Source organism: Saimiri boliviensis, chromosome 1 (assembly GCF_048565385.1).
Source record: "Saimiri boliviensis isolate mSaiBol1 chromosome 1, mSaiBol1.pri, whole genome shotgun sequence".
In the NCBI taxonomy this organism is placed as follows: domain Eukaryota; kingdom Metazoa; phylum Chordata; class Mammalia; order Primates; family Cebidae; genus Saimiri; species Saimiri boliviensis.
The window spans coordinates 77,559,239-77,582,386 of record NC_133449.1 but is presented as its reverse complement, the minus strand read 5'-3'; the positions used below and the strand labels follow the sequence as shown (position 1 = coordinate 77,582,386).

General features: G+C 46.1%; 1 long non-coding RNA gene across 1 annotated transcript in view; it reads right to left on the bottom strand.

The window, feature by feature from the left end:
• Nucleotides 1–5,975: 5,975 nt before the first annotated feature.
• LOC141581011 (uncharacterized) overlaps nt 5,976–23,148 on the bottom strand; it is a 40,094-nt gene continuing 22,921 nt past the window's right edge. The window contains exons 2-4 of the long non-coding RNA XR_012513412.1: nt 10,804–10,894; nt 8,889–9,037; nt 5,976–6,058 (exon numbers count right to left, since the gene is read on the bottom strand). This is a non-coding gene — a long non-coding RNA (uncharacterized LOC141581011). The remainder of the gene's footprint in view (nt 6,059–8,888; nt 9,038–10,803; nt 10,895–23,148) is intronic.

Below are 23,148 nucleotides of genomic sequence, written 5' to 3'. Positions count from 1 at the left end.
TTAGTATCTTTCATGTTCATGCAAAGGACAAGCTTCCTCCATTGAAAGGAAAAGAAGGGAGAGGATTTACTACAGGTGGCCAGAGCTTTTCCCTGGAATGGCCGAAAAGGCTTCTCTGTCCCCAGAGAACTTTGGTTTGGGCTCTAGGGGACCATATGTAATACTTTCTAGGTCCCTGTGAGCACAGCCCTAATGTACTGGAGTTGGGAGGTCAGATATGGTCTACACTCTCAGGCAAAACTGAAGTTTGAACTCACCCCAACTCAACCGAAAGAAGACTGCAGGAGAGTTAGAGCTCAAGGAGTCACTGTGAAGCAGCTTAAGTGAACTTCACACAGGACACAGTACGTTTTCTTGTTCTAAGTAAATAACCTAACAGTTTCCAGTTTCACAAGTTTAAAAACAGCTAAAAATACGCATACTTATATTTTCTAGCTTTTGCAGATGATACTGAGGCAGGTTAAGAGGGAATATGCTAACCACCAAAGCCATCATTTTCATGACTAGGTGGACAGGGAGAAACTGAGGCTCGTATTGCCCTGTGCTGCACAGTAGATAGCTCCTCTCCTGAGGAAGGGCTGCTGGCAGGGAGGGGCCAATGATCCAGGCCCAGTTAGCCAGACCCGCCTCGTACACAGCCGGTTGGTGTCATTGAAAAAGGCCATGTCTTCTCACCTCAGCTGCTGGTATGTTAGTCTGGGGCTGCCTGCCTCATGGAAAGTGAGAGAGGAAGAGAGAGATAGAACCCTGACAACCTGGGCTGGGTGCAGTGGCTCACGCCTGTAATCCCAGCACTTCAGGAAGCCGAGAAGGATGGATCACTTGAGGTCAGGAGTTTGAGACCAGCTTGGCCAACATGGAGAAACCCCATCTCTACTACAAATACAAAAATTAGCCGGGCACAGTTGCACATGCCTGTAATTCAGCTACTCAGGAGACCGAGGCAGAAGAATCACTTGAACCTAGGAGGTGGAGGTTTCATTAAGCCAAGATGACACCACTGTTGCCTGGACAACAGAGCAAGACTCTGTCTCAAAAAAAAAAAAAAAAAAAAAAAAGAAAGAAAAGAAAAGAATCCTTGACAACCTGATACCAACCCCTAGATCCAGCTGTTCCTGTATCCCATGTTCTTCTACACTTCCCAGTTACATGAGCCAATAAGTTTCCTTTTTGTTTATAACTAGTTTGACTTGGGTGTCTGTTATCCAACTTAACTTAAATAAGCCTGCCTACAAATTCCAGCCAAAGCACTCATCTTCCAACAAGCCTCTTTAAAGACCCTGTCAGTGCTGCTTTTGGACACAAAACTCCCTGCTTCATTTGACCACTGACTACCAGAGAATGCAAACTCTTGGACAACATAAGCACAGCAAGTATTTTATCCTCAGTCCCTCCCTGCCTCTGACTGTCAGCCTTGATCTGATCTGCAGCCTTCAAACCCAATGCCAATCCCGTCCAAACTTCCCCTGCCTCCACCAACATTACCATTGTCTCCCTTCTTCATCTTTGTCAAAGTATCTCACAAGGGAAAGAAAAGTGACCTCTGATTCAAAAATGAATAACTGCCATGAATGTTGAGAGCCACAGCAAAGGAAACCACGCCTGCTTTGATAAATACCATGCAGCTGCCACTTGGTGATGACAGTCTCACCCTGGTGGAGCATTCTAGAGTTCGATGTTTACAGAAAAATGGCAGGCAGGTGCCAATGCTGGAACATCAGGCCAAATCCCAGGTTTCCCCAGCCTTCACTCATCCTCATGTACAAAGTAGAGGCCCTGCAGTTGCTTCCCAAGACTCAGTTTCCTCATAGGTAAGCTGGAAAACATTTAGTATTAATGATCACCAGAGCTGTGTCAAAGGAGAATCATCTCAAACATGGCTGAGCCCCAACAAGGATGAACAGCACTCAGGAGAAGAATTCTAGACGGATCTTTGGGTAACAGGAACCCTGAAAACAGCAGTGATCCAGTAGGTGACATGAAGGGTGTGCCCCTCGCCTTCTTGGACTGGTGCTCGGCATTCCACTTGCATGATCTCATTTAATCCCCATAGCACGCCTATGCGGTGGGAAGTAATTATCATCTCCGCTTTGCAGAGGAGGCTCCTGAGGCCTGGAGAGAATGTGGGTTTGTCCACAGTCGCTCAGTAGTGCAGCCACAGTGACCCTGAAGTCAGGCCCAGTGTCTGGCCTCTGTGACCAGGCCCTCCCAGGGATGTGAAAGAACTCGGCAATTGCTCCTAATATCCCTTTTACCATCTCAACGACGTGGGCAATCAGGACTGCCTTGCTTCCTGCTGGGGTTCCTGAGTGCTTCAGTGGGCATGACTTTGAGAAACAGAAAGCTCTATTAAAATCTTGGGTATTATTACTTTCACGGCAATGTAGTCAGAGGTGATGTTGATAGTGGTGTCCTGTCTGTCTTACTCATCTCACTCTCAGAGGATGCTAATCACATGGGTGGGAAATTTCATTAAACCGCTGTCTCTCAGAAGTAGATGTTCATCCCAGGCTAGCTTGGCATTCAGTCCCTTCTCCCCAGCTTGCCTGCAGAGTCTTGGTAGGCAGTACAGGCCGGTGCTCCAGAGGTACTGGGGATGCAAGGTCATGAGGTTACTTCTCTTCCAGCATTCACTATCCATGCACCCTCTAAGCCTTGCTTTCTTATCTGTGAACCTTGTCATCTGAGGAAGGGCTGCTGGCAGGGAAGGGCCAGAGACCCAGGCCCAGTTAGCCAGACCCTCGCCAGTACAGTCTGGTGATGCCATTGAAAAAGGCCATGTCTTCTCATCTTGTCACTGGCCTGTGATCCTGGGGCTGCTTGCCTCATGGTAAGTGAGAGAGGGAGAAGGAGAGAGAAATTTGGCAACCGGGCTGAGCTAGGTTATAACAATACCTACCGGGAACTGGGAACCATAATAATACCTACTATGATTTTGTTTGTTTGTTTGTTTTTTGAGACAGAGTCTCACTCTGTCACCAGGCTGGAGGGCAGTGGTGTGATCTTGGCTCACTGCAACCTCCACCTCCTGGGTTCAAGCAATTAATTCTCCTGCCTCAGCCTCCTGAGTAGCTGGGACTACAGGCACACCCCACAGCACCCAAATAATTTTTGTATTTTTAGTAGAGACGGGGGTTTCACCATGTTGGCCAGGATGGTCTGGATCTCTTGACCTCATGATCCTCCCACCTTGGCCTCCCAAAGCATGGAGATTAAAGGTGTGAGCCACCGCACCCAGCCTACTGTGGGTTTTTTAGGAGGTGGGAAGTTTGTCTTTTACTTTTTTTTGAAACTACAAAATACTTTAGACATCCAAAATGGAAGTGATAATATATACCCCACCAGCAGCTTAAGAGAGAAAATATAACTGATGCACTCCTGCCCCAGTCCCATTCCTCTCCTCTCCTTGCCAGGGGTAACCATTCCCCCAAGTTTCACGTAGATTAAGACTTGGAAAACTTTCTGGAAAGGGCCAGATGGTAAATAGCTGCACCTTTGCAGGCCACACGGTCTGTGGCAAGTATTCAACCCTGTCCTTGGAGTACAAAGGCAGCCATAATCGACATGTGAAAGAACAGTGGTGATGTTCCAGCAAATTGTAGTTATGGACACCAAATTTGAATTTCATAAAAGTTTCATGTGTCACAAATGAGTATCCTTCTTTTGATTTTTGTTCAACTATTTAAAACTGTAAAAACCATTCTTAGTTCACAAGCCACACAAAAGCAGGTGGCGGGCTGGACTTGACCATGGGCATAATCTGCCAACCTTGGTATATATCATTCCCATGCATATTTTAATACTGCAATTCCATACGTGTGTCCATATAGAGTATTGTTTAGTGGGTCTTAAATTTTCATATAAACAGTATTATAAGGTACTTTTGCTTCTACAGCTGATCACTCCTTTTTAACATCATATTTGCTGAGATTTATGTGAGTTATTACATGTAACTTCAGTTGATTCATCTTAAGTGCTGTATAGGAACTCACTATATGACTTTACCATGACTTATATGTAGGATCATTTATAGGATTTCACTACATGAATTTGCTGCAACTATTTATCCCTTCTCCTCTTGGTGGACATGCAAGTTGTTCTCTGTTTTACAAACAAGGCTGCAAGGAGCACCTCCCATGTATGCATCAATGTTTCTGTAGGATTGCTCTTCCTAATAGAAGTCCATGGTCACAGGGTGTTTACTGGTCACCTAAAGCCAGGAAGGAAAGGGCTCAACATCATACCCAGCACCTGTGTGTCAGTCACTGACAGGTCCTGTTCCTCTGGAGCCCCTCCAAGCACCAGGCAGAGGAATGAGCATAAGTGCTTAATACACACTTTTCCACCTAATTCAAAAAGACAGGGTGTGGGGGGCAAGGGGAGGGAGAGCATTAGGACAAATACCTAATGCATGTGGGGCTTCAAACCAAAATGACAGGTTGATGGGTGCAGCAAACCACCATGGCGCATGTATACCTATGTAACAAACCTGCACGCTCTGGACATGCATCCCAGAAATTAAAGTAAAATTTTAAAACTAAATAAATAATAAAAATTTAAAAATAAAAAAAAGACTATCATAGAAAAACATCTGTGGGACAAACAATGAGACCTATGAATGATCAAGGAGGGAAAAAGCTAGTCAGATCAAAGTCTCCAAGAATGGCTTTTTTAAAAAGCAACATAGGCCTTGAAGCTGGGAGGGATGGATAGAAAACAAATGCTTCTGATGAAGGCACTGACCTAAGTGGGCTCCAAGGTGGAAATGAACACGTCACGTGCAAGGAACTCCAGGAGACCAAGCTGGCTAGAGCATTTGCAAAGTTCTTTTGGCAGGCATTGAATGCCGGGCAGAGGACATGCTGCTTGGCTTGCTGGTCAGTGCGAGCCCAGGAAAGGCCAGCCTAGGATGGCCAGGGCTACCCACTGGGGATGTTAACTCAGCTGGTCCTGTGGGGTGGAATCTTGGGAGCAGAGTCTGAAGTCACAGACACCATGAAAATGGTATGTTGCTGTTGTGGTTCTTCCAAGGCTGAGCCCAGCCTAGTAGAGCTTGGCCTTTTTTACACCATACCTTTAAACCAGTTTAGCATTTGTCACTCAGGCAGAGGGGGACATGCTATTATTCCTCCAGCTGAGACTGTGGAGACTCACCCTTCCCACTGTACACATAAGACAAACAATTACTGCTCTTAAGGAAGAAAATTATGTTTGACATGAAATCAGAGCAAAAGAAAGAACAAAGAAAATCAACAGCATCTCTCCATTCTTTCATTCAACATATACATATTTATTAATCCCCTTTTGTGTGTGCCAGGTACAGCAGGGCCACAGGAATTTGTAAAACACGGCATACACCATCCAGCCGACGGGTTGAGAGGGCCACGGTTGTTTTCCAATAGTAATACAAAGCAGCATAGGGTAAGTGCCAGAACTAATCTTTCGAACAATTAGCTTAACAAAAATTCAAGGGAATAAAGAAAGGCTAAGGAAAGCCTGGAAGAAGCATTTCCAGTTGGATTTTTGAAGGACTTAGAGGCAGAGAGGGAACAGGAGGGAACCTCAAACAGACTGGGAAGAGCAGATACACGGCAGTGAAAATGAGCAAGACATATTTGGGCAGAGTGAGACCCAGCACGGCAGGCTCCTACACGCACTGTAACTCAGCAGCACCCAGTGCTCCTGATTTGGAGACGCGAGCTGCCCCACACATCAATATTTTCTCTTCCCCCAGTGTCCTGGTGATGTATCCTGTCCCCATCTCCCTCCTCTTCTTCCCAGACTCCTGTGGAGCCAGGCACCCTGGGTATGTTGGCTCTGTGGCTTGCTGGCCTTGCTACCTCGAGCACATTTTGTAACCACTCTGAAATTTCATTTATTTGATGGGTAAATGGAGTTGATCATGCCTCCACTCACCCATCTGTTGTAAATATTGAAGGGATCACCTACCTTGAGTCACTCTGTAAGCAGAAAAGGGTCCTTCGTGCAGATCTGCGCCACCATCATGTCTGCTGTGAAGTTTCTATATAAACATCTGGAGTACAGCTGGATGCAAAATCTGAAAAGATACCATCAAGCCATAAGCAAGAACATTTCATTTAAAATGGAAGTTCCAAGGCTGGGCACAGTGTCTCATGCGTATAATCCCAGCACTTTGGGAGGCCGAGGTGGGCAGATCACCTGAGGTCAGGAGTTCAAGACCAACCTGACCAACATGGAGAAACCCTGTCTCTAATAAAAATACAAAATAAGCCAGGCGTGGTGGTGCGTGCCTGTAATCCTAGCTAATTGGGAGGCTGAAACAGGAGAATCACTTGAACCCAGGAAGCAGAGGTTGTGGTGAGCTGAGATTGCGCCATTGCAGTCCATCCTAGGCAACAAGAGCAAGACTCCATCTCAATAAATAAATAAATAGCCGGGCGCGGTGGCTCAAGCCTGTAATCCCAGCACTTTGGGAGGCCAAGGCGGGTGGATCACGAGGTCGAGAGATCGAGACCATCCTGGTCAACATGGTGAAACTCCGTCTCTACTAAAAGTGCAAAAAATTAGCTGGGCATGGTGGCACGTGCCTGTAATCCCAGCTACTCAGGAGGCTGAGGCAGGAGAATTGCCTGAGCCCAGGAGGCGGAGGTTGCGGTGAGCCGAGATCGCGCCATTGCACTCCAGCCTGGGTAACAGGAGCGAAACTCCGTCTCAAAAATAAATAAATAAATAAATAAATATATAAATATAAAATGGAAGTTCCAGCCACGGGTACTCTGTCTTCTGTGATCCTGGCCCTCATCACCACTTCTCCCCCATTGCTGTGCAGACAGAAAGACTAGATAGGACTGATGGATGGGCATCCAGAGAGTTGGTGGCAATTGTTAAGGTTATGTCCAGAACTACTGCCATGCTGCTCTGGGTTTGAGGCAGGACAACTTCTCTCTCTGGGTTAAATGTGAATGGCTCAGAAATACACGCTAAAAGTTCTCTCCAGGACCTTTCCCAGGTTGGGGCTAGAATCTTGGATGACAGTATCTTCAAAATGGAATTTCCACACCCCAAGTGGTGCACATGATGAAACCCTGGGGTGTGAGGAAAAAATATTAGAGCTTCTACCTTCAGTTTTCTAATATATAATTACATTTGTTTTCTGCCGCCACCAGAATACATTACCACAAACTTAGCAACTTAAAACAGTCCAAACCTATTATCTCGGTTTCCGTAGGTCAGTTGAACTCAATGGGATCCTCTGTTTAGCGTCTCAAAAGCCAAAATCAGGGTATCTGCAAGGCCATACTTCCTCCTAAAGGTTCTGGGGAGTAGTGTTTTTCCAGCTTGTCCAGGTTGCTGGCTGAATTCAGTTTCTTGGCGGCTGGAGTTCTGTTGTCTTTTCCTCGTGGCTGGCGGTCTTTGTTCCCAGAGGTTTCCTGTGTCCCTTCTCATGCTTTCCAGGTGGGCTCCCCAGAAACAGTAGATTGGGTCTTTCTCATGCTTCAGATCTCTCCGATGACCTCTTTTGTCACATCTCTTTGACTCTGGCCAGAGAAAGTTCTCTGCATTTGAAGTCTCATGGGATTAGCTTAGACACCTGGACAGTCCAGAGTACTTTCTCTAATTTAAGGTCCTTAACCTGAATCATGTCTGCAAAGTCCCTTTTGCCATAGAAGGTGACATGTTCAGTTTCCAGGGATTAGAGCATGGTCACCTTTGGGAGACATTCTGTCTACCACAATCCTCAAGGAAAAGGCTTTACACTCAGTGACCGCTGCTATGGGACACAGGGTCAAGGTCACACGTGATATCTGAGATGTCTTGAAGGAAAGGTCGGAATCTCCAACAAGGAGCAGTTGACATTGACACCCTCACTTGCTAGTTTGCTTTTAGCGCATGGTGACAGATTAAAATCTGTGCCTTCACAATCACCAGGATTCAGAAATGAGAGTCCAGTTCCCTTCTTTCATTTGGATTTATATGTCTTACATATCTTTCTCAGCTATAATCACCCAAGTATTGAAAATCAGACCCAGGCTTTTGACTGACTGTGACACAAAGCATTATAACAAGATTTTTTTTTTTTTTTTTTTTATGGAGTCTGGCTCTGTCGCTAGGCTGAGTATAATGGCACTATCTTGGCTCACTGTAACCTCTGCCTCCTGGGTTCAAGCGATTCTCCTAACTCAGTCTCCTGAGTAGCTGGGACTACAGGCACATGCCACCACTTCCAGCTCATTTTTGTATTTTTAATAGAAATGGAGTTTCACCATGTTGGCCAGGATGGTCTCAATCTTTTGACCTAGTGATCCGCCCACCTTGGCCTCTCAAAGTGCTGGGATTACAGGCGTGAGCCACCATGCCTGGCCTATACCAAGATTTGTAAAAATAATTATACCTATCCAATCCCACTGTTCTCACTAGAAATTTGATTAATAATATATTTTAATGAGAACAAAAAGCATTCCACACAGTTAATAAATAAAATCAATATTTTTAAATATTTATTTCATCTGTATCAAATTTTAAGTTTGTGTTTAGATATATGTTTTTAAAATTACAGAACATATTAGTACAAAAGTATTGAACATAAGTCATAATAAATATGTATGTGTTAGATGTGCATTCTCAAAAATGTTCTTATTAATAAAGTTGCTCAAGTAAGTTTTGGAAGATAAAGCTTTGGGTCACAAGACAGACATTGTGCTGGGGTAAACACAAATTTTCTGGAGATATTTTAAAACTTCCTCAAACTTCCTAAATATGCTCTGTTTCAAAATATTTGGTTCTCGGGTTGTGATTGATTTTTCAGGCAATTTAGAGAATTTCTTTTCCAAGTAGCTGCTTCCTTACACCCACTTGTTTTAGCTGAAGAACATTAAGAAAATAAAATGTAGTTCTCTTTCAGGTACCGTTTCCTGAGGTGCAAAATGAGAGATGGGGTCTGGGCCTCCTGGTTTCTTGTGTTTGGGTCCAGCAGGAGTTGAGAGCCTCTGAATGGCTGTGCTGGGGGGTTTCCTGTGCAAGACTTTACACATTTGCAGTCCCATCAGTCCAGCACCTATGGGACAGGAAGCCAACAAGGTTTGTGGAGCCAGATAGCCAAATAAAAAAGAATCACCTCTTACTTTCCTGAAGTTAATTAATGCTGAGTGGAGCTGGCCAAGTACAAAAACTGATCAGGCTTTCTCTGGGCAAAGACTCCACATTTTACCCATAAAGCCAAATAAGCCTGACCCTGGGACCCCCACAAATGCAGGTCAGGCCTAGCTGGGAGGTACAGAGGAACTAACACTTTTCCCTTCACACTCCTTCTGGTGTTTCCCTTCTGGGTTTTATTTTTATTCATTTTTCCAGTTTATAAAACACACTCACCGATGGGCCCTTGGGGCACATGTGGAAAAGCTTAAAAGATGCAAGTACAAAAACAGACTGACTTAGAGTCGAGAACCAAAACCCTAAGAACTCTCCATCTCACCCCCACCCACTATTCCTGCCCTAGTGACATTACAGGCCTTCCTCTCCCATATTTCCTAAAAGGGCCATAAAGTTCGGCTTTTTCCAAAGGAAAGGGAGGTAGGTGTCAGAACCACTCTCTTAATATCTTGATCTCGGAGCCTGGTGCTGTAGCCTGAGGTAGTTTAGCAAAGGGGTTTCCTCAGCAATGGGCAGTGAGACCTCTGCTACCAGGCTCTGGACAGTCTCCAGAACATCCAGGCCACTCCCAAGAATCCAGGATCCGGACCTGGTACACACATATCAGGAGCTCGCATTGCCCATCTCAGGAAGGGAAATAAAGACTACAGTCTCTGAAGGCCTAAACAAGACTTTCATTGGTCCCACCTTCCCTCTCTTTTAAAAAGCATGCTTTTGAAATTATTTTAATCTGCTCCATTAAACCACTGACTGATCATCTGATGAATGGGAAAGAAAAACCAAGGAGGCCAGATGCCATTCCAGCATGGAAAAGCAGTGCCACGCTCTCAGTCCTTCTTTTATTAAATACATGTTTACTGAACACCTACTATATGCCATGGGCTAGAGCTACATCTGAAGACAGAACAGACTTGCCCCTGCTCCTGTGGCTCTTAGAGTTAGTGGGGAAGATACATTAACCAAATAACTAAGTAATTTCATGTGGGCCTCGTGCACTTTAGGGGAGACTGAGACAGTCAGGGTGGGGGACAAGGAAGGCTTTCTGAGGGTATGCATTCAAGCTGGAACCTGAAGGACACACAGAGTTAACCAGGTGAACAGCAAAGGAAGAGCTTTTGAGGCAGGCACTCTGGAGGAGGCTGAAGGATTCAGAGACCACCACAGGCAAACAGCAAGAGGCACTGTCACCAGGCCTGGCAGGCCACACCTGCAGGGTGCAGCTTTGTCCCAGGTGCAATGAGCAGACTGACGTCATCTAGTCATGTTTTTTTAAAAATCCCTCCCGGGGCTGGACACAGTGGCTCATGCCTGTAATCCTAACACTGTGGGAGGCAGAGATGGGCAGATAGACTGAACTCAGGAGTTTGAGACCACCCTAGGCAACATGGTAAAACCCTGTCTCTACTAAAATGCAAACAAATAACTGGGTGTGCTGGTGCACACCTATAGTCTCACCTACTCAGGAGGCTGAGGCACAAGAATTGCTTGAACGTGGGAGGCAGAGGTTGCAGTGTGAGCCGAGATCATGCCATTGCACTCCAGCTTGGGTGAAAGAGCAAGACTCTGTCTCAAGAAAAAAAAAAAAAAAAAAAAAAAAAAAACCCTCAAACCTCTCCCTAGAACTCCTGTTGTTCCTGGAGCTCTGAGAAATGTGGTTTGAAAAGCACCGACCTGAGGAATCAGGGTCATGGTCTTCATTTCCATCAGTGCTTGACTTTTGTGATCACAGGAGTTGCCGTCGGATGGTTTGCTGAGAATATTGCTGTGGCAGACAAGAAAGAGAATGTGAGGAAAAACAGACACAGTTCTGGAGTGCCATGAATTAGACAAAACACACTCAGCAAAGTAGCAAATCCCCACATTGGGTAACCAGGAAGCAGATGAGAGTGGACTTCCGGTGAGCCCTGCTCTTCCTGAGGGGTGCTGCAGGCACCCGCGGCCACTGCTCACTTAGGACTCCCTTGGCCAGTCTCTGCCTTCTGCCAGGCCAGCCAGACTCCTCAACGACCACCAAGAAGAATATAAGGCTGTCCTATTGCTTCTCAATTAAGTGATGAAGCATAACAACTGTCAGGACTCTCTTTTAAACGATTTGTCCTGAGGTCTGTGAACACGTTCTTCCCGAGGCAAAGGAAAACAAAACAAACCAAACCATCATGCACAGCTTTGGCACACCTGTCTCAAAGTGTCCCTGAGGACCAGGATCTTTGACTCCCCCTGCCCAGAGGAAGCTTCCAGAAGAACACTGTTCTCCAGTGGCTGTTATGCTGTGGTATTTTTCACAGGAAAGGGAAGTGGGGTCTCTGTGAGAATCAGCCACCTGCCCCATGTTCTCCCAAAGTTGACATAATGCCTGGACTATATTCTGCTCCGGCTCTCTTCACAGACCCTGAGCGGGGAGAGGGGCAGTGCTCTGTGATTCATTCATCCTGCTTCCACCCTTCATCTAGCGCATGAATAAATGAAAGAGAAGGTGTACTCAGCTGAAAGGAAAATAAAGACGAAGGGAATAAGAGACACCCCCCTGGCCAAAACATGAAAAAATAGGCAATTTTTTCAAAAAGCCATCGCATAGGTTAAAATCGCCCCAGGGAATGTTTAACTTGCTCCTTGGTCATTTATTTGAGCTTTAGACCACTCTTGGGCTGTGGTGCTTAATGGAAAGAGTATTTACCTTAGCAACCGCAGCAAACCAGGGATCCAGCAGGCATGCTGGGAGGACACAAAATACCTTCACAAAGGAGGCCATCAGCTAAGAAAATGTCAGACTTCACATTTGGGGATGCCATCAAGGGATCTTTTAAAAATATTTTTCTGTTAATGATGACTGAGGGTGGAGAAAGAGGAGGAGAAGAAAAAGGCACACTAGAGTTTTCCTTCTATTTTTCACCACTGCCCCTGCTTTTCCCTGCTCCCCCTCCTCTGTTGAATGGTACACAAGCAGGTAAGGCAGACTGGGTAGGAAAGGATCACTTGGGAAAAGGTGTTTGGAAAGCAATGTCTTTCTTCCTGCCATCTTGTTGTCAACAGTCACCAGTATGCACACAGGAAGGTCATTTTCCCCACAAGCCAAAAAGTAAAAGGTGTCCACATGTATGCTCTTGCCACTCCCCATACCCAGTCTTCTGCTTCCCACACTTCAATGTATAACACTGGCAGGGCGTGGTGGCTCATGCCTGTAATCCCAGCACTTTGGGAGGCTGAAGCGAGCAGATCACTTGAAGTCAGGAGTTCAAGACCAGCCTGGCTGACGTGGTGAAACCCCGTCTCTACTAAAAACACAAAAATTAGTTGGGCGTGGTGGCTTGTGCCTGTAATCCCAGCTACTCAGGAGGCGGAGGCAGGAGAATTGTTTGAACCTGGGAGGCGGAGGTTGCAGTGAGCCAAGATCACATCATTACACTCCAGCCTGGGAGACAAGGTGAAACTCTATTGCAAAAAAAAGAAAAAAAAAAGCATAACATTTCACTTGCCTGTGTCTAAATCAGCCCTATGGCATGCACACGTTTTCAGGAGCACAGTAAGAATTCAGTTGGACCAGATGATACAGTGATAGTCAGCCTGAATGTTAAGGCTCAGAACACCAAAAAAGAAGCAATGGGCATTTGTACTTTCCAAAACGTTCCAGCAAGTTCTCAACCTGGTGACTTAGCAGAAACCCCAAGGCAGAGCTCCTCCAGCTTTTCATGGGGAGGCTTCCTCATCAATGGGGCAGCTGCCATCTGGGAATCTTACTGCAAGCTACAGGAATCCAGATCAAGCCAGGGCCTCACACCTGCCCTGCTCCACACGTACACACATCACCTGAGGCATCACCATCTCAAACATGACTGTTCACCCTCAAAGCTGAAAAAGCAGTCTTTAGTGCTGGCAACAGAATAGACGTCTGACCTTTTAGGACTGAATTAGCAAAGGCAGACTCTATACTTGTTAGCACAGGCTAAGGTGCAGTAACAAATGGACCCAAATGCAGTGACCAAACACCACGGAAGTTTATTTCTTGTTTGTGTAACATCTTGGGCAGTGCTCCAGTCTGGGGGCAACTCCCTCCACCCAGTCTTTCAAGGCACCACGCTCCTTCTGTCATGAGGCTCTGCCATGCACAGAAGCTTCACTCCCTAGGGTTGGTGAAAGACAAAAAGGATATAGAAGAGTGTTGGCCTGGAAGAGGTACATGCCACCTCCGCATATATTCCCCTGGGAAAGAACTGTTGTGTCTCTGTTCAGATGTAAGAAAGGGGCTGGGCAGCTCCTCTCCAGCGGCAACTCTATATGGAAAGGAGATGGCTACCCCTTCCACAGTAACTCTGAATTCATGTACTCCTATGCTCCCAGAAAAAAACCTTGGTTTACACGTGATGAATAAGATAGAAACTACGTTCATTTCACTTTACTTCTTTCTATTTAAGGTTGGGGGCCAGGCGTGTGGGCTCATGTCTGTAATCCCAGTGCTTTGGAAGGCTGAAGCAAGCAGATCACTTGAGGTCTGAGATCGAGACCAGTCTGGCCAACATGGTGAAACCCCAACTCTACTAAAAATACAAAACATAGCTAAGCATGGTGGCAGGTGCCTGTAATACCAGCTACTGGGGAGACTGAAACAGGAGAATCACTTGAACCCAGGAGGCAGCAGTTGTAGTGAGCAGATATTTCACTGTTGACATTTTGGGCAGGAGAATTCTTTGTTGTGGGGGTCTGTCCTACACACTCCAGCCTGGGCAGCAGAGAAAGACTCTATCTCCAAAAAAAAAAAAAAAATGTTGTGGAGACGATCAAAGAAGTAGCAGCCCAGGTAGAAGTCACTTACCTCCCTTTTATTCGATTTGACTGGTTGGTGCATGAGTGGTGTCTCAGCAACCCACTCCACCCTACCCCAGGCTTAACTAAGTGTGAAGATCTTCATTGGTTCCAATGTCAGAAAAAGGATGAAGTCCAAATGCGTCAGAGTCTTGTTCATTCTGTTCCCGGCCTGCTTTATTGGTTTCTTCTCCTGTCTCCTCTTCCTATCATCATCAGCCTACACACCAGCCGCAACCAGCTCTCCCTACCCATGCCCGCCGTGCTCTTTAATGCCTTCACACCTGTGCACACTGTTCCTTCAGCATAAAACGCCCTTTCCCCTCTGCTGTGCCTGGCAAACTTCCACGCACTGTTCAAGATGCAGCTCAAGCATACCCTTGCTCCCTGCCCTTAGTCCCATAATCCTTTGAGCATGCATCCATTAAAGCACATAGCTTACTTTGTGTCTGGTGTGCCTGTCTCCAACTAGACCAGCAGTTCTCAACCAGAGGCAATTTTACCGCACACCCCCAGGGACATTTGGCAATGTCTAGAGACATTTTTGGTTGTCACAACTGGGAGGTGGGGGTGATACTGGCGTCTAGTGGGTAGAGGCCAGGGATGCTACTAAACATCCCATAATGCACAGGACAGACCCCCACAACAAAGAGTTCTCCTGCGCAAAATGTCAACAGTGCAGAGATTAAGAACCTCTAAGCCATGCCTGTAATCCCAGCACTTTGGGAAGCAGAGGCGGGTGGATCACGAGGTCAAGAGATCGAGATCATCCTGGTCAACATGGTGAAACCCTGTCTCTACTAAAAATACAAAAAAATTATCTGGGCATGGTGGCGCGTGCCTGTAATCCCAGCTACTCAAGAGGCTGAGGCAGGAGAATTGCCTGAACCCAGGAGGCAGAGGTTGCGGTGAGCCAAGATCGCACCATTGCACTCCAGCCTGGGTAACAAGAGCAAAACTCCGTCTCAAAAAAAAAAAAAAGAACCTCTGAATTAGACAGTTGAGCAAGTGAGCAGTGAGTTTCTCAGAGCAAGGACATTCCATTTCTTTGGAATTACCCTAGCAATGTCACAGTGCTGTACAATGTATATAGTAGGCTCTCTATGAATGTTAAATGGAAAGATGGATAGATAGATAACAGATAGTAAATGAGAGATAGATAGGTAATAGTTAATAGATGAGAGATAGATAGATAACAGATAGATAACACATAGATAGATAAATAGATAGATAGATAAATCAGCATTAGAGCAGGCCACATAGACTGAAGAACTGTGAAGCCAAGCTTATCTCCTGAGTTGTCTTTGGCATGAAAAGATGCAGAATCTCCAAATTTAAGCTTCCATGGCCAGAGAACAACTGGTTAAACTGCAGGAGCTGCCGAAGAGAGACCCCAGGAGAGCAAGAGGACTCTTCTTGGAGCTTACCACTAAATTCAGCAGTTCATTAAATACATTAGACACAATTTCAATACAGAGCTGCTAGTATCTTTCCTTTTTTTTTTTTTTTGCAACTCGTATTCTGCTAATTGATTTGTATAATATAAATTATGTTTATCAATGTAAATAATTTGCATCCTGAGCTTGTTTGTTTTACTTTATGCATCTTCACACACTTTAGTCCCTGGGAACCTTGAGGACCAAAGTGTTACAAAAACTGGTGAAAAAGTGTGTTTTCAGGAATAATGTATTTTTTAAACCAGGCTATTTTTTTGGTTTTTTTTTTTTGAGACAGAGTTTCGCTCTTGTGGCCTAGGCTTAAGTGCAATGGCATGATCTCGGCTCACTGCAACTTCTGCCTCCCCATTCAAGAGGTTCTCCTGCCTCAGCCTCCTAAGTAACTGGGATTACAGGCATGTGCTACTAGAGCTGGCTAATTTTGCATTTTTAGTTGAGATGGGATTTCTCCATGTTTGTTAGACCGGTCTCAAACTCCCAACCTCAGGTGATCCGTCCACCCCGGCCTCCCAACATGCTGGGATTACAGGCGTGAGCCACCACACCCGGCAACCAGGCTTATTTAACTGTGGTTTGCTTGCTGCTACTGAGGCAAGAGATAGATGATAATTAGGCCCAATCTGACATCACTCACCAGTCATGCCCCATCCCAGCTCCTGCAGAACTTCCAGTTAGAAAAGCAGCAACCACAGCACATGCTCCAGGACAGAAGTGATCCCCTCAACTCCCCTCCTCGTCCCCATGGACTCCAACTGTCCCTCTTCCATCACCAAACAGGCTGACGACAACCACAGCTGAACAGGATGTCAAAGGGCAGCCCCTGCCCACTGGTTACTCTGGGACTGTGGCCCAGGGCTCTACAGACAGCGAGCCCACAGGTCTGCAGGGCCCTCTCCCTAAGTGTGCCCCAAACTCTGTCATGCCCAGAGGACTCTGGCGCTTTGTTCAGCTGAGGTCAGAGCAGCCCGATCCCAAGAGCTTTAACTACGCAAACGCTCTGTGCCAAGTGCTGTGCTAGAAGCTGGAGACTTAAAGAGAAATTTTTGAAAAAACAGCTACAGACATGCAGACAAATAATTACAGGCCTGTGTGTCAGGGCAGTGACAGTCATAAGGATGAAGGGCTATGGGAACAGAGAAGCCCAAGCCAGACGCAGGGCCCGGCGCTGGCCATTCCCCTGCAGAGGGGAAAATGATGGCTGGCTAAAGGTGGGGAAGGGGCAGCATCTGACCTACAGTCCCATCTAGGTCCCCAGGCTGAGATTCTCTACAACCCTGATGACAGCCCAGGACCACTCCTCCGCCTTGGACTTCACAGGGAGCCGAGCTTCCCTCTTACAAACCCCACACAATTCCCTTTCTCAGGAGGGGGTTGGGGGTCAATAGCTAAGTCCAGCCTATCAAGAGTGGGGCCCACTGGGGCCTGAGGGTCTCACACAGACTAAACATTTAAAACCCTGAACTCCCACAGATGTCAGTCTGGCTGGACGGCACAGTTGGACACCTCGAAATGCTGTCCACTCCCTGTCTGAGAATAAACAGGACCAGAAAATGTCGGATTTTTTTTTTAAGACTCTGTGTGTGTGTGTGTGTGTGTGTGTGTGTGTGTGTGTGTGTGTGTGAATGAGAGAGAGAGAGAGAGAGAGAGAGAGAGAGAGAGAGAGAGAGATTTCCTTAACTCAGAGGTCAGCAGAGGCTCAGCCCTGCCCAGCTCAGCCCCCACACACCAATCTCTCAGCCCACAGACTTTCCCAGGGCTCTGTCCCCCTCCCCCACACCCTCCCAGATGCTCTCGAGGCCTCTGACCACGGATGCTTCCTTGAAGACTGACCCTCACATCTCTCTGGCCTGCCCCTCCAGGAGTTATTATCCCAATGCTGCTGATTTGTTCAAAATTCATAGGCTGAAGTCTGAGCTACAATGTCCTATTGTGGACAATACCTGAAGCCGTGGCTTGAGTGTCAGCATTACACTGGCGGTTCAGCCCTGGCTAAATGGGTGGCTCAAGGTTTCTATCTGAGACTGAAGAATCTGCCCTTTCGGCCCCCACCGTGGCCCCCTTATTGTTCCAGTAGAGCCAACCCTGGCTCTTAGGAACTTTCCCAGTAAAGACCCCAGTGCCCAGTGAACTACATAGTTTCATTGCATGAGAAACACTTTATTTCCCAAATTTCTCTCAGGTTAGGGGATAGACATCTGATACATATGGAACCAGAGGACCTAGTACACAGGAGCTCTAAACCCATCCCATAAATGTCTATCTGTCCACCCCCCAGTCTTCTCCCTTCCTTTCCCAGCAGACACAGCCTCAGCCCTACCCCAGGCTCTCTGTCTCTGCCTCTGCTTCTCCCAGACCAGGGGATGCCAAACTATGACAGCTCAAGGAGGTTGCGGAGGAGCTTCCGTGAAGTCCCTTCCATGCAGCCCCACCAGAACACCCTCAGTGGGGAGTCTTAATTATGATGAAGGTTGAGTCCGATTTCAAACTTCCTGGAATTCAGAGGGGTTCTGTGTGTATCTTTAATTTAATTACTATTTATTATTTATCATCCCTTCACAACCCGAGAAGCTTCAAACCTTTAAAGTATTAGACATGTACTACTAAGATCTGCAACCCAGAGTGTAACAGATAAATCACTGGCTTCCTTCCTTTAAAAAAAAAAAAAAAAAAAAAAAAATTTTAACATCTTTACCATTTCTGCTTCTCCCTAAAATGTGCTTACCCTGAATTAACCTTACAGAAAAAAAATTCCTTCCCCAGGGAGCAAGAGGAGGGCAGGTATATTGAGAGTCAACTCAAAGCTGACCTTTAACCCTCAGCCTTTTCATCAGAAGATTGACCATATATTAAGCTGAGGGCAGCTGCAGCCGCCCTTGGCCCCTCATCCTTATCATGAATCAGATGCCTCTTCTCCCAGGCTGGCTTCAGTCCAGAAGCTCAGCTTAGCCAGCACAGATACTGTTCCCCATATCCAGGCTACTTCCAGAATCCAGGACACTCCCATTGCCTTCAAAAAGCAGGGCCACCACCAAGAACCCACACAGCCAAGATCAGTAAAGACCAGACCTGGAGGGGAGACTTGCTCTGCTGAGCATCCCTTAGCCCCAAGAACATCCTTCCCATCACTCAATTTGACACCTAAAATCCCTTCTGCAAGTGAGCAAGACTTTTACCCCACAACTGGAGCTGAGGCTACAAAATGCCCCAAAAAGTAACTCACTGCCTTTAGTTCATGTTTCCAAGGACTAATCAGTTCTAGAGTTGGTCTTTGAGGGGCTTTCAAAGAGCATGCCAGAAGGCATGGAAGCAGCAACCTCTGATGGGAAGAACTTGGCATTTGAATTAGACAGACTTGAATTGAAATCCTGGCTTCATCCCATACTGGCTGTGTGATCTTGGCTGAGTTACTTAACTTCTCTGAAGGTCAGTTTCTTCATGTGTAAAACAGTTAAATCATTGGGTTGTCATAAAAAGCAATGATGATGCCATAAATAAAGTGCCTGACATATAGATGGTCAACTTGCTTCTGTCTCTTGCCCAGGGGAAACGCTTTAAAAAAAAAAAAAAAAAAGAGAGAGAAAAACAAATAAACAAAATGAGACTTCACTTGTTTCACCATTGAGTCCAAAATCAGTACTAACTCCTCGGAGATATAAATAGAAATTCATAAGTAAAATAACCTTAAAAACTGGGGAAGCCACATATTCTTAGGAGGTTTGCATGACAGTATACTTTTAATCTATATTCTGTACCATGAGTAGGGTAAATTTTTCCTATAAAGAGCCAGATAGTAAATACTTTTGGCTTTGAGGGCCAGTCTCAGTCATGACTACTCAACTCTGCCATTGAAAGCAGCCATAGCCTTAGATAGCATAGATGCATAAAAAACCAGGCATGGCTATGCTCCAACAAAACATTTTCTACAAAAGCAGGCAGTAGTCTGGATTTGGCCCCCGGGCTGCAGTTTGCCAACTCCTGTTCTATACCAACCTGTCCCAACAAGTTTCATAACTTTTGAGCATCATGGGGCTATCTCTGAAGCTCTTGCCATATTTCACACTGAAGTCTGGAGGAGCACTGAACGCTTGGGCATGTCCAGCAGTTTATCATTCTCTGGACTAACACTGGGGTGGGCGACTCAACCTCTGTTAGGTCTTCAATGATGATTGCTCATAGTTGGGGAAATATGCTGTGTCCCAACCTAGGCCATCTGGCCATGTGAAGTTTGGCTTAGCTTCTCCAAGGAGGACTCAAGGCTAAAGGGGTAGGCAATATGCAGAACACTTTGTCTCCTTCATATCTATTATCTCAACACATTTCAAAACAAAGCCATAGAAACAGTAGATACCATTACCCCACTTTACAGACCTAACAGCTGAGGTGACAGGGAGGAGACCGAACAGCCAAGATTTTATGGTTGGCTAATTAGTGACATGAGAAATAAAACACAGTTCTTGCTCTTTCTGCCATATCACAGCATCTCCCCTGCCCAGTTTGTCCTGCCTTTTCCTTGATTTTAGAACGTGTGAAGTGGCAGCCAGGGGCAGTGGCTTACACCAGCAATCCCAGCACTTTGGGAGGCTAAGGCGGGTGGATCTCGAGGTCAAGAGATTGAGACCATCCTGGACAACACAGTGAAACCTTGTCTTTACTAAAAATACAAAAATTAGCCAGGTGTGCTGGCAGGCATCTGTAATGCCAGCTACTCGGGAGGCTGAGGCAGAAGAATCACTTGAACCTGGGAGGCAGAGGTTGCAGTGAGCTCAGATCATGCCACTGCACTCCAGCCTGGGCAACAGAGTGAGACTCTGTCTCAAAAAAAAAAAAAAAAAAAAAAAAAAAAAAAAAAACACTTGTGAAGTGGCAGTGAGCAGACATCTCCCACACTGAAAGGGACCCAATATTTTAAAGAGTAGGGAAAATACGAAGAAGCTCATGCAGACAGGAATTAATGACTTGCTGTGTTGTGATGTCCCAGACATACTGCAAAGATTATGTCTCATTTCAAAGAGCAACCTCTGTGGCCTGGAAGCTGGTTTAGGGCAGGCAGGGCAGGGCCAAAGCTGCTAGTTTGAGTCATCAGCCCCCAGGCTGGGTCTTTTCTGCACAATGCCACTGTATAATCATCCCAACTTGTTCCTGGCAGTTTGCTTCTTTGTCCAAGCAGGTCATTAAGCAGGTAAAATTGACCTTGATCTATTTAAGAACATCTGTCAAAACGGCAGCTGGTCTAAACAGGGTGTCGAGCATTCGTGCTCATCCTGGAGATACTGCTCAGTATCTGGAAGGATTCCATAATACGCAGAGGAGTGAAGGATTCTGTGGCTTCCTAAAATTAGGGAAATCGTGATTTGGTCAGAAGTATTAGTTGATTGAAGAGTTCAAGCCTCATTTCTGAGCGGGTTCCCTTGCCCTTTGCCAAATGTACATTTTTAAACTCTGCCTTTGCCCGATGCATTTATGTCTAAATTGCCTCTAACTCTTTGAAATAAGGGCTAGATATAAATCTTACCAAATCATGACTAATGTCTATTGAGAGCCAACTCCATGCCAGGCACTCTGCATGCAATAACTCATGCCATGCTTACAATAACCTCACAGTTGAGTTAGTATTGTCTCCATTTTCCAGACGAAGAAGGAAGGATCTCAGAGAAGGCATAGTTTCAAATGGTACTCAGGATCTGAACTCAGGTCTGTGTGTCTCTAAGTCCTGTCTTTGCTACTTGCACTCACTCATAGATGTATCTCTCTTTCATAAATCTCAAATCAAGTTTCTAGGGGCCAGGCAAGGTGGATCACACCTGTAATCCCAGCACTTTGGGAGGCCAAGGGGGGTGGATCACCTGAGGTCGGGAGTTCAAGACCAACCTGACGAACATGGTGAAACCCCATCTCTACTAAAAATACAAAATTAGCTGGGTGTGGTGGCACATGCCCATAACCCCAGCTACGCAGGAGGCTGAGGCACAAGAATCACTTGAACCCAGGAGGCAGAGGCTGTAGTGAGCCAAGATCGCACCATTGCACTCCAGCCTGGGCAACAAGAATGAAATTCTGTCTCAAAAAATAAAAAAATAAAAATAAAGTTTCTAGGCCTCTAAAGCAATGAATGGAAAACTGCTCTCCACTGGAAGCTTATTCTTGTACTCCCTGGTCTTCAAATAACCAGTATCTAAAGGATGAAGATGGAAAGGGACTACGGTATCCACCAGTCTTGCCTCCTTTCCTAAAGCATCCTTGGGGTGTGTCACTGCACCCTCCCGGCCAGGGGCTCCTCCAGATCAGAGGGCCTTCTTCGAGGACCATGGTGATAGGGACAGATATGTACCAGGGCTCAGGTGAAGATCATCAAGCTCTGGTGACCAAAGCCAGAGGTGAACTCTGGGCCGCAGAAATAAAGGTCAGCCGTCAGCCCACGTTCCCTATTCCTACCCCTCACCACAGGGCAGCAGACAGCCTCGAAACTCAGAAGCCATAATCACTGCTCTCTGAAGCCATTTCAAATGTATCTGACCGCCCAGGTTTAATTCATCTCCTTTGAGGTTTCAGGAGATGACCCGACTCTGGGCTGCAGACTCAGGGCTCACCTTCAAGGATGCAGGCACGAAATACGACACCGCTCCCCTCCCTGCCGCCTCCAGTCAATCCCCAAGGCCTCAGACAGCCACAGGACCCCAGGATGGGGATGCAGACAGGCCTGACCAGGCAGAGGAGGGAGAACATGACCCTCCAGGGCTTCTCATGCCACCACATTAAAAAAAAATGTGGAATAGGTCAAATTTCATTCATTTCTTCTGGTTTACAAAAAGCAAGTCTGAGAGTCTGGGCGGGAAGGCAACACAGAGGACGGTCCCTAAGGTACAGAAACCCAGACAGCCCCTGCGCAGGGGGGTGGGGGGACATGCTGTTTGACAAAGGTGTCATGTGATATTAAACATGGTCTCAGACCTGCGAACACTGACCTTCGCCCCTGCCAGCCCCGCCCTTTCTCTCCCCTGCTCCCCCATTTCAAATCTGAAATGCAGATTTGGCCTGAATACAAAATACCTTCCTCCAACCAGAACTGAACGTTTGCACACCCCCACTGCATTGAAATGATACAATGCCGGGGTCAGAGTAACACAAAATACTAGGACCACTAGACATAACACAGACTCTTTATTTCTAAACACCACTATAGCAGTTGGCAGTCCCCAACCCCACCTCCAACTCAAGCCTCAAATGCAGGAGAATTTCCACTTTATCTCCTCAGGCTTCTTGTCCCTTCATTTTCCTTATTCATTCCATGTCCTTGTATTTTATTTTTCCTTTTATTAAATATATATATATATATCAGCACCTTCTCTAGAGCCCTCCTTTTTAAAACAGCACGAGAAGGCACCATAAGGGAGGGTGTGGAAATCTGTTTGCAACTTTCTAGAGTGTAATTCTAAACCACAAGGAAGAATATCCTTCCGCCTGTGCAGCTAAAAAATTGAACAAACCACAACAGCTTTTCTCACTCAGAGGCAGGACACCTCCTCCAGCTGAAAAACTGGATTCTGAAAAGAAGGAATTGTGGGGAAACTAACCAGAAAGAGGATAACTTCTCCAAAACACGCACCTTTGAGTTTGGAGCATCCTGGGGTGTGTATATTTGTGTGTGTGCATTTGAGTGTGTAGACTCGAGTATGCATATCTGTGTGCAAGTAAATGTATGTATGTGTGGATGAGCAAATGTGTATGTGCAGTGTACAAACACATGTGTATGAGAGTGTGTGCA